The sequence below is a fragment of the Culex pipiens genome, chromosome 3 (genome assembly GCF_016801865.2).
Source record: "Culex pipiens pallens isolate TS chromosome 3, TS_CPP_V2, whole genome shotgun sequence".
NCBI classification, from domain to species: Eukaryota; Metazoa; Arthropoda; class Insecta; order Diptera; family Culicidae; genus Culex; species Culex pipiens.
The window spans coordinates 67,401,281-67,414,449 of NC_068939.1; the positions used below are offsets into that span (position 1 = coordinate 67,401,281).

The following is a 13,169-nucleotide window of genomic DNA, read 5'->3' on the forward strand; positions in this document are numbered from 1 at the left end:
TCTTTGGCCCAATTGTTTTGCTAGAAATTTAGTTTTTACAAGCACAGGAAATAAATGCTGCCGAAATTGTCATCCTAGTCTTCCTACAAAAAGTGAGGACCTTTTCAAAAAAAAAACTCTGGAATTGTTAAAAGAGGAACATGATTGTCGTATACAACTCTATAGAATGTTAGGCCTGGTTGGGTGTAGCGGAAAAAAGATTAATTAAAAATGAATTTTGAAGGATCTACAATCTGGCACCCCTGTCTAACCATCAGAAGCAGCAGCGCCAGATTCAGCAACGCAAAAGCGTCGTCGTCGTTTTCAACATGCTTCATGTTTTTGCTGCTGTTTTTTTTTTCATTTATTTATTTTACTCTACAGCAGCAGCGACCAAGCAAGCCACGATACAACGCTGATCGACAGCACGAAATAAGCAAGAGAGAAAAACGGCGAGAGAGCAAGAAGAGAGCGAACGCTGGCCAGGGAGAGCGAAAAACACAATCCAAACGAATTTTATGGGGACAATTTAATAGCCAAATCTAACCAAAAACCAGGCACTTTGGAAGCCGGCGAGAAAAACAGACACTGTTCTAGCATGCATACTTTGAAAAAAAAATGGTTTGAATGTGTGCGTAAAGTTTGAATGTGAATGCGTACAGGGTGATTCTGCCCGAAGCGTCTGTTCGACAACGACGATTTGCTTTTTGGCGGGATTTCGCTGTATTTGTGCCTCACCCTGTGCGCACATCTAGTTTTTGCGTGTGTATTTCGCAATCTCTGGTGTGGTCGTGTGTGTGTGTGGTGGTTTGAGCGAAGCGATGGAATGTTTTCACAGAGGTTTTTTTTTCTCATTCGTGTAGGTTGTTGTTGTTGGATCTTTGGTCAGCAGCAGTAAAGAAGCGTAGTTGAAATAGTCAGTTTATTGTCCGAGTTTCTTTTTACGAGCCTGATAACAGGACCGTGGGGGATTTGCGTCGACCGAAGATTTGTGTGACGGACGCGGGCAAATTTTGTTTACAAATTGAAATAACTTTTTTTATGGGCGAGGAACGCACGTTGGCGAACGAAGTGAAACATTAGAGACCAAGTTCGTTCAGCGTAAAAGACCACGGTAAAACGATGAATAAATCTGAGGTAACATTTAAAAAAGACATAGTTTTCGACGTTTTCAAGCAAGGTTCCGTTGTTTTGAAATACTACCATCAAATTGTTTGCTCTACAGTAGATTGTTTGCAAGATTCCTACTCGAAACTAGGTGGCCGAAGGTGAGGCAATCCAAACCTCTTTCCACACCTAGCAGGCGCCGAAAAAAAAACGAAACTATTGGCACTACGCCCCCCGGGGCATGGCCTTCCTCTAACGTGGGATTTCTGCTCCAGCGCCTCTGACGAGACAGGAGAAACCGGGACCGACGTTTTACTTCACCATCCGATAGAAGCTCAGTGGATAAGGCGGGAATCGAACCCGCGTCTCATAGCATCATCGGGATCGGCAGCCGAAGCCGCTACCCCTGCGCCACGAGACCCAGGCGCCGGTATTGACTAATAAATTGTCCTTGCACAGCACATCGAACTTCTACAAAGAACAAGATTTTGCCCTGTTTTTCCTGGAATCTTCTGGAATCAAGTCCCAGATGTTATCAAAACATAACGCGGGATAATTTTTTCCCTCGTTTTTACGACTTTTTGACTGAGCGTTTAAAAACCAATCCTGGAATCGGTTAATCTTAGATATTCGATAACTTTTAAAGTGCTCTAAACAGGGCTGCGGAGTTAACTAACTTCTAAAGCGACTCCGACTCCGGCTTCTGCAAATTTTTTAACTCCGTCTCTGGCTTCTGCAAAATTTCCATTCTGAATCTAGCATTCTAAAAAGACTAGACTTCAACAACAACTCCAATACAAAGCTGTTGAAAATTTGTCTACTCCAACTCCTCAAAATCACCCGACTACTATTGAAATATAGCGACTTCGACGATAGCTCTGTAAATGACCTGACTCCAACAACAATTCCCATACAAAGTAGAGAACCTGGATTTATAAGAGAACGGCCAACTCAATTTTAAAGTACCAATAAAGCACGAGAACTGTCAAATGGACGTACAAATTGAGCAAAAGACAACAGATTTTGCTCGATTGTTACGTTCGTATGACAGTTCTCGTGCTAGGATTGGTACTTTTAATTGAAATGGCCGTTTTCTAATATTTCTAGGTTCTTTAATACAAAGTTGTTGAAAATGGATCTAGACCGACACGAGCTTCCGAAAATTTAGCGACTCCGACTTCTTATGCGACTCCGGCTCCTCAGAATTTGCAGACTCCGACTCTGATTCCTCAAAAGTACCCGAATTTACCGAGTTTAGCTCCCACTCCAACTCCACATCCCTGGTTCTAAATGTTCTAAAACTCTTTAACAAGAAGCTTTCAACTGTTCTAAAACGTGCTGTTCCTACTCGGACTGTAGTCCAGATTCACCCGAGTTGGATGAATGCAATAAAATATGATGATAGCTCTAAAAAGAATAATGTGATTACACTAGCTTTTAGTGCGGACTTCAAACAAAACTTGATTCGTAGTAACTTATAACGATGCACTTAAAAGTTTAGATAAGATTCAGACCTAAATACAGTGACAGTAATCAGGAGGGGACCATCCATAAACCACGTGGACACTTTTTTGGGATTCTGTTACCCCCCCCCCCCCCCCTCGTGGACAATTAAACTTAAAATAAATAAAATAAACTTTTTTGTATGGATCGTGGACAATCGCCATACCACACCCCCCCCCTTCCCCCCCCTAAAGTGTCCACGTGGTTTATGGATGGTCCCGAGGTTCTCTTCATAACACGGCGCTCCTCGACACTTGCGGACAGTAGCTTCCGGCGGCCGAATAACGACAACTGGTTCCTTACATGACTTGGTCGACATCATTGTATATTTTATTCTATTTCGCAACCCTTCGTTTTCATTTGATTTGGAATCGATAAAACTTTTCTTTTAGCACGTTTGAATACCACTTGTTATAAATTTGTCACAAGATCTGTGGAACATGAACTCGTCCGAACTCACTCGAGCAGACTCTGGTATGCACTTGTTTGGCTTGCCGACGTTGTTGATTCTCTGCGGCTTTTAAACTCACCTTACTTCGCCTACTGTTGCAAATGTCAAACACCAGCTTGTTTTGTTTTCCGTCTCTCGTTTTCTATAGATGACATTTAATTTAGATTTTTGGCAACGACTACTAGATCCAACCCAAGCTCAAACAACACGCAAATTTCCAAAAACCTTCGACATTTTGCTTCTCCCCACCTCTTTCACCACGCTCGGCCGTTCGTTCGCACACACTTCGTGGCCGCTTCGGGCCCCGAACGAAAGGCGGACCCGAGCCGAACGGGCAGAGGGAAACCCGAAGAGGGCACGGTACAAAATGGATTTCGGGCCAGCGTTCGTGTGGCTTCGTTCGCCTCGTCGTCCGCTATCGCTATAGATTGGTCCCGAGCGAAAAAGGAGGCGCGGTCAGCCCGTGCCGAGGCCCCGAGGCGGGGTTGGCAGTTTCTTCGGCGGAATCGGATTGTACGGCGGATGATAAGGCCTTGGCGGATCGTGTGCGGCGCTTTAGTCGAGTACTGGTTTTCAGCGAGAGTGGTCATGTTTTTGTGCCGGGGATTTTCGCCGAAAATCATCGCGTGAGAGAGAGCGAGTGAGCGGTGAGCGCGATCTCTCGGGCGAGAGGTTCTCTAGTGATTTTTATAGGGTGAGAGTTCGGTTACTGTCGTGCGTACGGTACGCTATTAATTACGGCATAAATAAGATCGCGGGCGCGAGTGTTTGTGCGTGTTCCCTATTTTGGCAATTCAGTGTTGCCAGACCCTAGTTGGATTACCTTTTGGATTACACAACTGATCTCGAGGAAGTTTCTCGGTAAGTCAATTGTAAAACTCCCAAGATTTCCTCCCTTCACAGATTTTGCAATCTTCCAACACTGCCGACTGTCACTGGTTGTCTCGCTGTTCGCCCGATTTTCGCTGTGTTTGTGCTGGTGCGCACGTACGGCCGACACGTGATGCGCCCGGCCCGATGTCTGTCTGCGTTGTCGATGCGGGATTGAAAAGAGAGTGCCGCGGTGGCGGCATACTTTCGCTTTAATATTGCCTCGCCGTCGTCGTGCAGAGTTGTTATTCCGTACGCGTAATCTCTTTTTTTGCTGCTGCTGCTTCGTGCGCGCACCACAGCTCCGCTCTTCTCTTTGTCTCGCGCCGCGGCATTCGGGTTGAACTTTAAATTTTTGGATTTCACCCGAATAGAGCTGATGCGGAGAGGAATGGGTCGTCGTCGGCAATGATAATGGAATTGAATAATTTCAATCAATTACCGGGCGGATTGGGGAATTGGGAAGCGTTCTGTAACGAGATTAGCATGTTATTGGATATGGAATTGAGGCAGATTGAATATTACTTTTGGTTGTATATTTATTATACGCTATTGCTTTTGCTTGAGAGCGAATTCATAAATTCGAATGGAACTGCCGCGCTAACTAACATTCCCGTCCCTTAAAATCGAGATCTACAAACTGACATGGCGGGCGCCGTTGGTGACCAATGACTGTTACCTATTCGCAACTGATCTAGTTTTAGCAATCATGGTGTTTTATCTTTTCGGCGCATTCATACATGCTGTTGATAAGGGAAACACCACTAGATCGTCGAAGCCTATGATCAGTAGTGCTGAAAGGATATTACGGTTTTGTTCAGCAACGGAGGGGCAACCAAGGGTGGTCTCTCATGCTCATGCTCATGCTCATGCTCAATTCATTAATTCGAATGAAACTGCATTCGAAACAGCGAATCTGAATTCGCTAATTGGAACATTTGACAGCTGTCAAATCTACTAAACCACGTGCTCGAAAATCGACGAACAAAGGGATCGAAATGTAAACATTTGTTTGACGAATCAGTTTTGACGTTTGAGTGCTTATTCCGGATATTCCAAGAAGCAAAATCCAAATTAACGAATCCGCACTGCACAGCAAAAATCCTACACCCTTACCAAAAATCATGATTTTCTGAGTTCAATACCCCACTTTTCATACGATTGGTGAGTTCAGGTACTACAACCATGAACAGAAAAATTCGTATGAAAAGTGGCATATTGAACTCAGAAAATCATGATTTTTGGTTAGGGTCTAGGTAAAATCGCCTGCAAACTGATTTAAAACCAGGGTTGCGAATGAGCAAGCGAACCAGAAGCTCATTTTTCTTACTGAGATAATTTCATGACGAAAAAGGTGCATTTACACATCTAATGTTGTCAGCTTAGTAATTTTTTCAATGATTGATAATTAACTAGGCTAGTTTTGATTAATTTCCCGATCGATGAAAAAGGATGATTCGCAACAAAACACATTTGCTTAGAACTCTGGAAACTCTTTTTAGCTTATCTATATATATAAAAAATTTCGACGGTTTTGTTCGAACGCGAATCAGTTCAATACAGAGCGTCGGATCGAGGTTCTCTTTGTTGCGTTGGGTTCGTATAAGCCCAAGGAAGGTTCTAACGCCAAAAAGTTACAACTTTGGCCACTCTGGAACCGATTCCGGAAAATCTGCAGATTGTATGGGAAAAGTTACGTAAAACCAAATTTTGATCACAGGAGGCTGAATAAGCAAAAAAGTTAAAAACGTCAACAAACGAAAAAAGGCAGAACGAAGTTTGTCGGGTAAGGCTTGTAAGCTTATAAATAAATTTAACTTTCATTGTTTAACTTGTAACGCTCATTTCTAATTTATATATTTATTTGGAATTCGACTCCAGTTCACTTTTACGTGTTACTCTTTGAACAACTTTAATTCTATAAATCGGATTATTTCTTTAGATAGCGAAAAAAAATCTTAATTTTACACCTAAACTCTGACTTCAAAACGAGCTTCAAAACAAAATTTAACATAAGCCTATTCCAGGAATTATCTTATTCCCGTTACAGGTAAAAAATACCGCTCATTGTGCTCAATGAGCAAAAAAATGAGCGTGAGCGATGAGCATTTGCGCTCATAAAATATACAAGCAAACAAACGTGAGCCAGCACGCGTAACGCTCCTCCTCACGAATGAGCAAAAAATCTTCGCTCATGAGTGGATGAGCACCACAACACTGTTTAAAACAAAGACAATCAATTTGTTGTACCCTATTGAATCAGAAATGGGTCCGTAAACACAACAATTGTGTAAGAAGAAAACAACGTTACGTAGGGACCATCCATCAACCACGTAGACACTTTTTTGGGCATCTGCTACCCATTGATACTCGAGGGTGAAGTTTGTATGGAAAAAAATGGAAAAATGTATAAAAACCAAATTTTCTTACGGTGTTGTCTGCAGGGCACGCTATTTTCATCCAAATATTCTGAAAAATGAGATTCTTATTGTGAATTTAATGTTCTAAACTTTGTAGAACATGCCAATGCTGTATAACTCGTACCTGAAAAGTTATTAGCGATATAAAAATGTCATTTTTGTATGAAAAAACATTGTTTTGTCACGAGTGCACGAGTATCAATTGGATAATCTTAACCAATTTCGCTTAAAATTAAATTAAAAATTAAAAACCCGTTTTCCGCTTGTGGAGCTGGGGGTCATTTTTTTCTGGGCACCATAGTGTACACACAAATTATGAGGGCTTCCATTTTTAAGATTTTATTATTAATGTATATATGTATTTATGTCAATATTTTTCCAATTGCATGTGTAAATTGTTGTTTGACAGTGGATATTTTTTATCAATTTTTAATGATTTGATTGTATATCTGAGGGCTTGCAAATATCGGGAAATGTCGATAAAATGTCGGGAAAAAGTCGTAAATTTGAAAATAAGCATTTTGATATAGGCGAGATTTTCAACTTTTCGAAAATCTTAATTGAATTCTCGTGTTTTTGTTGAAAAGTTCCTATAAGGTATGGGGTTTCCTGTTTCCTTTCTTTTTTTTTTTTTCATTTGAAATAAAATTTTAGAATTTGGCTTCTTCATGGGAATTACCGAGTTATTTTAGGTTTTAAGCAAAATCATTGATATGTTGCCAATTATTTAAAATAAATTTTATATATCAATAACAATTACATGAAATACTTAATATCATTGTTAAAGAGTATTATTGTGTGCTCATACCAACCATTGACATTTTTGCCAATTAAAATGTATGTAAACCCTTCAAAATCATTTGTCAACTTTAAAAAGAATCCATCAAAAAACTCACCACTTCACAGATTCCATAATCCGCACGCTCACTCTAATTTACCGAAAACCTCGAAATTCAAAGCTCAATTTCACACATCGTAAGGCAAACAAAACGGGTGTGTAAATATCGCCAATACTCGCGCCTTTATGATGAAGTACGACGACGTTCACGACCACATCGTAAATGGTGGCGGCGGGTCGAAGCGCGCTCTTAAGGTGTGTATTAAAAGGAATTTTCAATTAATATTCGCGCGCGCTTTTAAAAGCGTCGTAAATCAATTATTAGCGTTTGTTTTCGCGCGCCAGCGCGGTCGCTCAAGACTTAGCGGTGATGAACAATAAGGGGTGATTATTTTATTTCGACTTATGTTTAGCTTTTAAATCACTTGGTTCTTTAGTATTCGTCAGTTAAAATTTGAAGAATTTTTTTTTGTTTAATTTATTTAGAAGATTTGTTTAATTTTTCATAATTTTAAATTTGAGTCTCACTTCACAGAATCGAACAAATAGTTTCAGTCATTAGCGAAAAACAAGCGTGTAAAATGAGTTTAGTGCCGCGTTGATCTCGTTTTGTTTTCTAGTACTGCTAAAACTGTCTGGTCAAAGTGCCCTTCGCGCCTCTTACAACGTCTCAGGGTGGTGTGAAAAAATGGTCATTTGACATAAAAGTCGTATGACATAATGGTCGTTTGACATAATGGTCGTTTGACATAATGATCGTTTGACATAATAGTTGTTTGACATAATTCTCGTTTGACATGGTTGTCGTTTGACGTAATGGTCGTTTGACATAATAGTCGTTTGACATAATTGTCGTTTGAAATAACGGTCGTTTCACATAATGGTAGTTTGACATAGTAGTCGTTTGACATAATTGTCGTTTAAAATAATGGTCGTTTCACATAATATTCGTTTGACATAATATTCATTTGACACTATTGCGTTTCAAATAATAGTCGTTTCACATAATTGTCGTTTCATATAATGGTCGTTTGACCTCATAGTCGTTTGACATAATAGTCATTTGAAACTTTACTCATCTAGCTCATCTAAATAACTATTTCACTGCAACGATCGTTTGACATATGATTCATTTAGTCATTATGCCAAATGCTTTTAGACCAACTTGAAACACAATTCAACGTCAGCCAGGGTTCGCGGTTCGGGTTCAAGCGAAATGAGAGCGTTCGTTAGAGGCGCAAAAATAACCATTTCTGTCAGTCAGCGTCCGAGCTGGCTGCTCATGTGATTCTAATTAGCAGTGATTCGCACTGCCACACAAATACACAACCCTGTAAAAGAGTAAGAGTGAGACAGAGCGAGAGCATAACGTGCGTTGGATTAGCTGCCTGTAGTTGCCACACTCGCTGAATGGTTTAGTCATCGATTCGGGTCGAAGTACTAATTAAAGCGATTACATAAACGCAAAACGAATAAGCTGATTAACTGGACGTATGAAAATTGGATGATGAATGGGAATGATTGAAAAGCTCGTCTGATGAATGTTTTGATTTTTAAAGTTATTTTGAAAAAATATTAATTGTATTGTTTGAATTTTTTAATCTTTTGAATCATTTGAATCATTTGAATCCTTTGAATCATTTGAATCATTTGAATCATTTGTATCATTTGAATCATTTGAATCATTTGAATCATTTGAATCATTTGAATCATTTGAATCATTTGAATCATTTGAATCATTTGAATCATTTGAATCATTTGAATCATTTGAATCATTTGTATCATTTGAATCATTTGAATCATTTGAATCATTTGAATCATTTGAATCATTTGAATCATTTGAATCATTTGAATCATTTGAATCATCTGAATCATTTGAATCATTTGAATCATTTGAATCATTTGTATCATTTGAATCATTTGAATCATTTGAACCATTTGAATCATTTGAATCATTTGAATCATTTGAATCATTTGAATCATTTGAATCATTTGAATCATTTGAATCATTTGAATCATCTGAATCATTTGAATCATTTGAATCATTTGAATCATTTGAATCATTTGTATCATTTGAATCATTTGAATCATTTGAATCATTTGAATCATTTGAATCATTTGAATCATTTGAATCATTTGAATCATTTGAATCATTTGAATCATTTGAATCATTTGAATCATTTGAATCATTTGAATCATTTGAATCATTTGAATCATTTGAATCATTTGAATCATTTGAATCATTTGAATCATTTGTATCATTTGAATCATTTGAATCATTTGAATCATTTGAATCATTTGAATCATTTGAATCATTTGAATCATTTGAATCATTTGAATCATTTGAATCATTTGAATCATTTGTATCATTTGAATCATTTGAATCATTTGAATCATTTGAATCATTTGAATTATTTGAATCATTTGAATCATTTGAATCATCTGAATCATTTGAATCATTTGAATCATTTGAATCATTTGAATCATTTGAATCATTTGAATCATTTGAATTATTTGTATCATTTGAATCATTTGAATCATTTGAATCATTTGAATCATTTGAATCATTTGAATCATTTTTAATCATAATTTAAATGATTATTTGAATCTTTTGATTAATTTTGGATGTTCTATGAAAATATCTCAATAGTAATTTCATAACGATTAAAACTTTAAAAAATAGGTCTTTGATCATAAAAGCAATATTTCATGCCAATATGAATATTCGTTCTCCTTCATCCATCCAATCCACGGTCGAAAGTCGTTTTAAAGAGCGTGGGCGTGCTACCAAGCCAGTTGTTTACATTTCACCCCGTTCAATCATTAATCATCGTGCTCTTCGTTGGCAATCAAGATCTCAAAACCGCACCACCATCATAAATCGGAACCAATTCCACGGCTCGGGGTCATTTATTTTTCCTTCCTTCCAGGAAAATCCCACGCAATTTCGCATTCGTCAAAGTTTTCCCCCTCTCTAATGCCAACTTGAACGAAGCGTTGTGTGTGTGTAAATTTTGCCACCTGTTCCGATCAATCAGCTTTCCATCGACTTTTGCTTTTCGACTTTTCGGCTCTTCGTTTTTTGTTTGCTCGTTCTTGTTGTGTGAAGTGAGCTGCTAATGCTGCTGGTTCTGTTTGTGTGTTTATTTGTTCTTCCCATCAAGTACACCAACTTGACTCACACACACACACACACACACACACACACACACACACACACACACACACACACACACACACACACACACACACACACACACACAAACACACACCGAGCGACATTGTCGACCAGCCCCGAGAGCGCAAAGGCAGTCTTTTCAATCGCTTTCGGAAAAACGGCTGGAGATGGGGGAAAAGCCGGCGTGGAATTTTCCCCACGGATGGAGGCGAAACTGCCAGATCAGACGATTTCGCTTGAAGTGATTTTTCAATTTTGTTGCCTTCCACCACCACCGTCACCACGCTGCCTGCCTCCTCCGGATTCCAACGACAGATTTTCAAGCCCGGGAAAAGGAAGAGTTTTCACACCCTTTTTCCCGGCTTGAATCGCTTTGGCGGAACACGAGTCAGTTTAGAAGATTGAATTTGAGTTGCGAGCCCGAGCTCTTTGCTCACTCAGCGATTTTAACGAAAACTGCACGATTCGAACAAAAGGTGTCCGATCGGACATAAAATTGTTCCCTGATTTTAAACCTGATTTTTTTTTTGTTTGGCCATGAGCCATCCCGTCCAATTTTGGGCCTAATCGAGCTATTTTCGTGGGAAATTGCTGCACTAAAATACAACGTGACGACAAAATACTGCAAAAATAAAAATAAGTTTGATAAAATCTTGGTTAAATATTGATTGATTGACTTATCTCCCTGATTTTTTTTTTTCAAAATTATTTTTGGAAAATTCAAAATGATTTGATTTTGACGTAAGTTTTTTGCAAGGTAAATAAAATCCTTCCAAGAATAACTCAAAGTTTACCAAAGAATAATCAAATATGAATGAACCCAATGAATGTTGCTAGATTGAACAATTGATATCGGAATAAAATAATCTTCACAAAAATTAAATAATCATCTAACAACCACAAAATCTGAATGGTTCACAAAAGTTGTAATTTACGGTAATTTATAATTTATTTTTTGCTGTAAAAAGCTTGATCAATCTACATTTTTTTCGGTACCAAGTCATAAAAACTATACCGTTACTTACACATTACTAAGAGTGCGTAAACTAGAGTTTACGTGAGGTATTTTTAACCTAATCGGAAAGGTTAAAAGAAATTTAAAAAAAAAACATGTTTTACAGTTCAAAAAGCTTTATAAAGAACACTCAATCTTTAGCTTAAAATCATCGCTTGTTGTATGGAATTATTTTCATTTTCACTTTACCATTATTTAATTCAAAATATTCTTCTTTAAGGGTAAACTTTGGCCGTTATTTCGATTGTTTGAAATAAATTATGCATTTTATAACATACAAGCCTTTGTTTTACTACAATTTGTTACAACTGAAATACAAATGAATAATTTACAGTATAGAAAAACTATAAAAGCAGGTCAAAATTAAAAAGAGACCAGAAAATGAGAAAAATCCAAAACTTAAGGCTTGAAATATTAAATGTTAGTTGTATCAGAAAAAAACTGAAAACTAAATAAGATTAATGCCTACAAACGTCCTTAAAATGAAAGAAGATGCTTGCTCAAAATAATTTTCTGAAAAAGAGCAAAAATATTTCCATTCATTTCATAATTAAGACCACAACAAGGAATTTTTGTAACCTTTGGCTCACAAACAAAAGTTAATACAAATTTAAAAGAAATTTGTAATTTCATTCGAAAATCTTTTAAACTCTTACCATTTGATAACCATTTCAGGCCATAAAAAATACATTTGAAATCTTGCAATTCGGAGAAGCGGTAACACTAGAAATTTATCATTCAAAAATCCGCCATTGTTGGAGAACGTGGCCTTTTCAAGATTATATTTATCTTTAATTTTTTTTTTTTTTTCACTCTAGGATTTCATAAAAAAAATTGGTCACAAACACATGATTGCGCAAGCTCTGCACTAGCGGTCGAATTTCCCGTCCTGGGAAAAATATCCCGGGATTTCCCGAAAAAAAATATTTCCCGTTGCTCGGGAAATTTGTAAATTTTCCGGGGATTCCCGAAATTCATATTTTCCTAACTTTTTGGCACCAATGTTTTGAAAATTTATAGAAAAAAATAATGACAGAACTAATTACATTTCAATCTACAGTTCATATTGAACATAATTATATTTAATATTTATTTATTTCTGAAGCATTCACAACTGGGAATAGATCTTGCTTATTTGTTGGGTAACATGAAAGGAAAATAATCTATTTTATTTGAAAATAATACATTACTTCTTCCTGCAAATATCGAAGTTGAGATTTTTTTTAAGAGCGAGTCCACGAACAGGGCATACCCCTTTGTATGGGACGTCGTTTGGACCTCACCAATCTGCCTGAAATTTTCAGGGGTTGTTTGTACATATAAAACTAGCATCTGGCCAAAATATGAGCACTCTAGGTCAACGGGAAGTGGGGCAAATCGGGACACAAAATTTGAAGGTTCAAAAACGTCAAAAATCTTAAAAAGGCTATTACTTAAGCAAAATTCAATTTATTTTCAAAATTCAAAATGCATCTGAAAGGGCTTAAAAAATGCAACAAAATGCAGGATAGAGCATCCCAATTGGTTAAATCTAAAGGAAGCTATTGGCATTTTAGTGAAAAAATAGCATAATTTTCAAACTCAAATAAAAAAGTGTTCCATCCAGATATCAACTCGGTTCGACCTGCAACTTGTAGGGGACATCTGGGACTACCATCTGAGACTGAGAACACTTTGGGTAAGGCAGTTTTACATATTATAAAGACACTTTTACTTTTAGTGAATTTTATGGTTGTAAATTTTTGCTCGGGGGACCCCTTAGATCCCATTTTCTGGTGATAATTTTATCATATTCGTGTTCCTGAGAC

The 13,169-nt window shown here is 37.6% G+C and overlaps 1 protein-coding gene across 1 annotated transcript in view; it reads left to right on the top strand.

The window, feature by feature from the left end:
- The first annotated feature begins 3,598 nt into the window (after positions 1–3,598).
- Positions 3,599–13,169, top strand: part of LOC120420908 (protein suppressor 2 of zeste) — a 90,135-nt gene continuing 80,564 nt past the window's right edge. The window contains exon 1 of the mRNA XM_039584031.2: positions 3,599–3,901. The gene's annotated coding sequence lies outside the window, so the exon portion shown is untranslated. The remainder of the gene's footprint in view (positions 3,902–13,169) is intronic.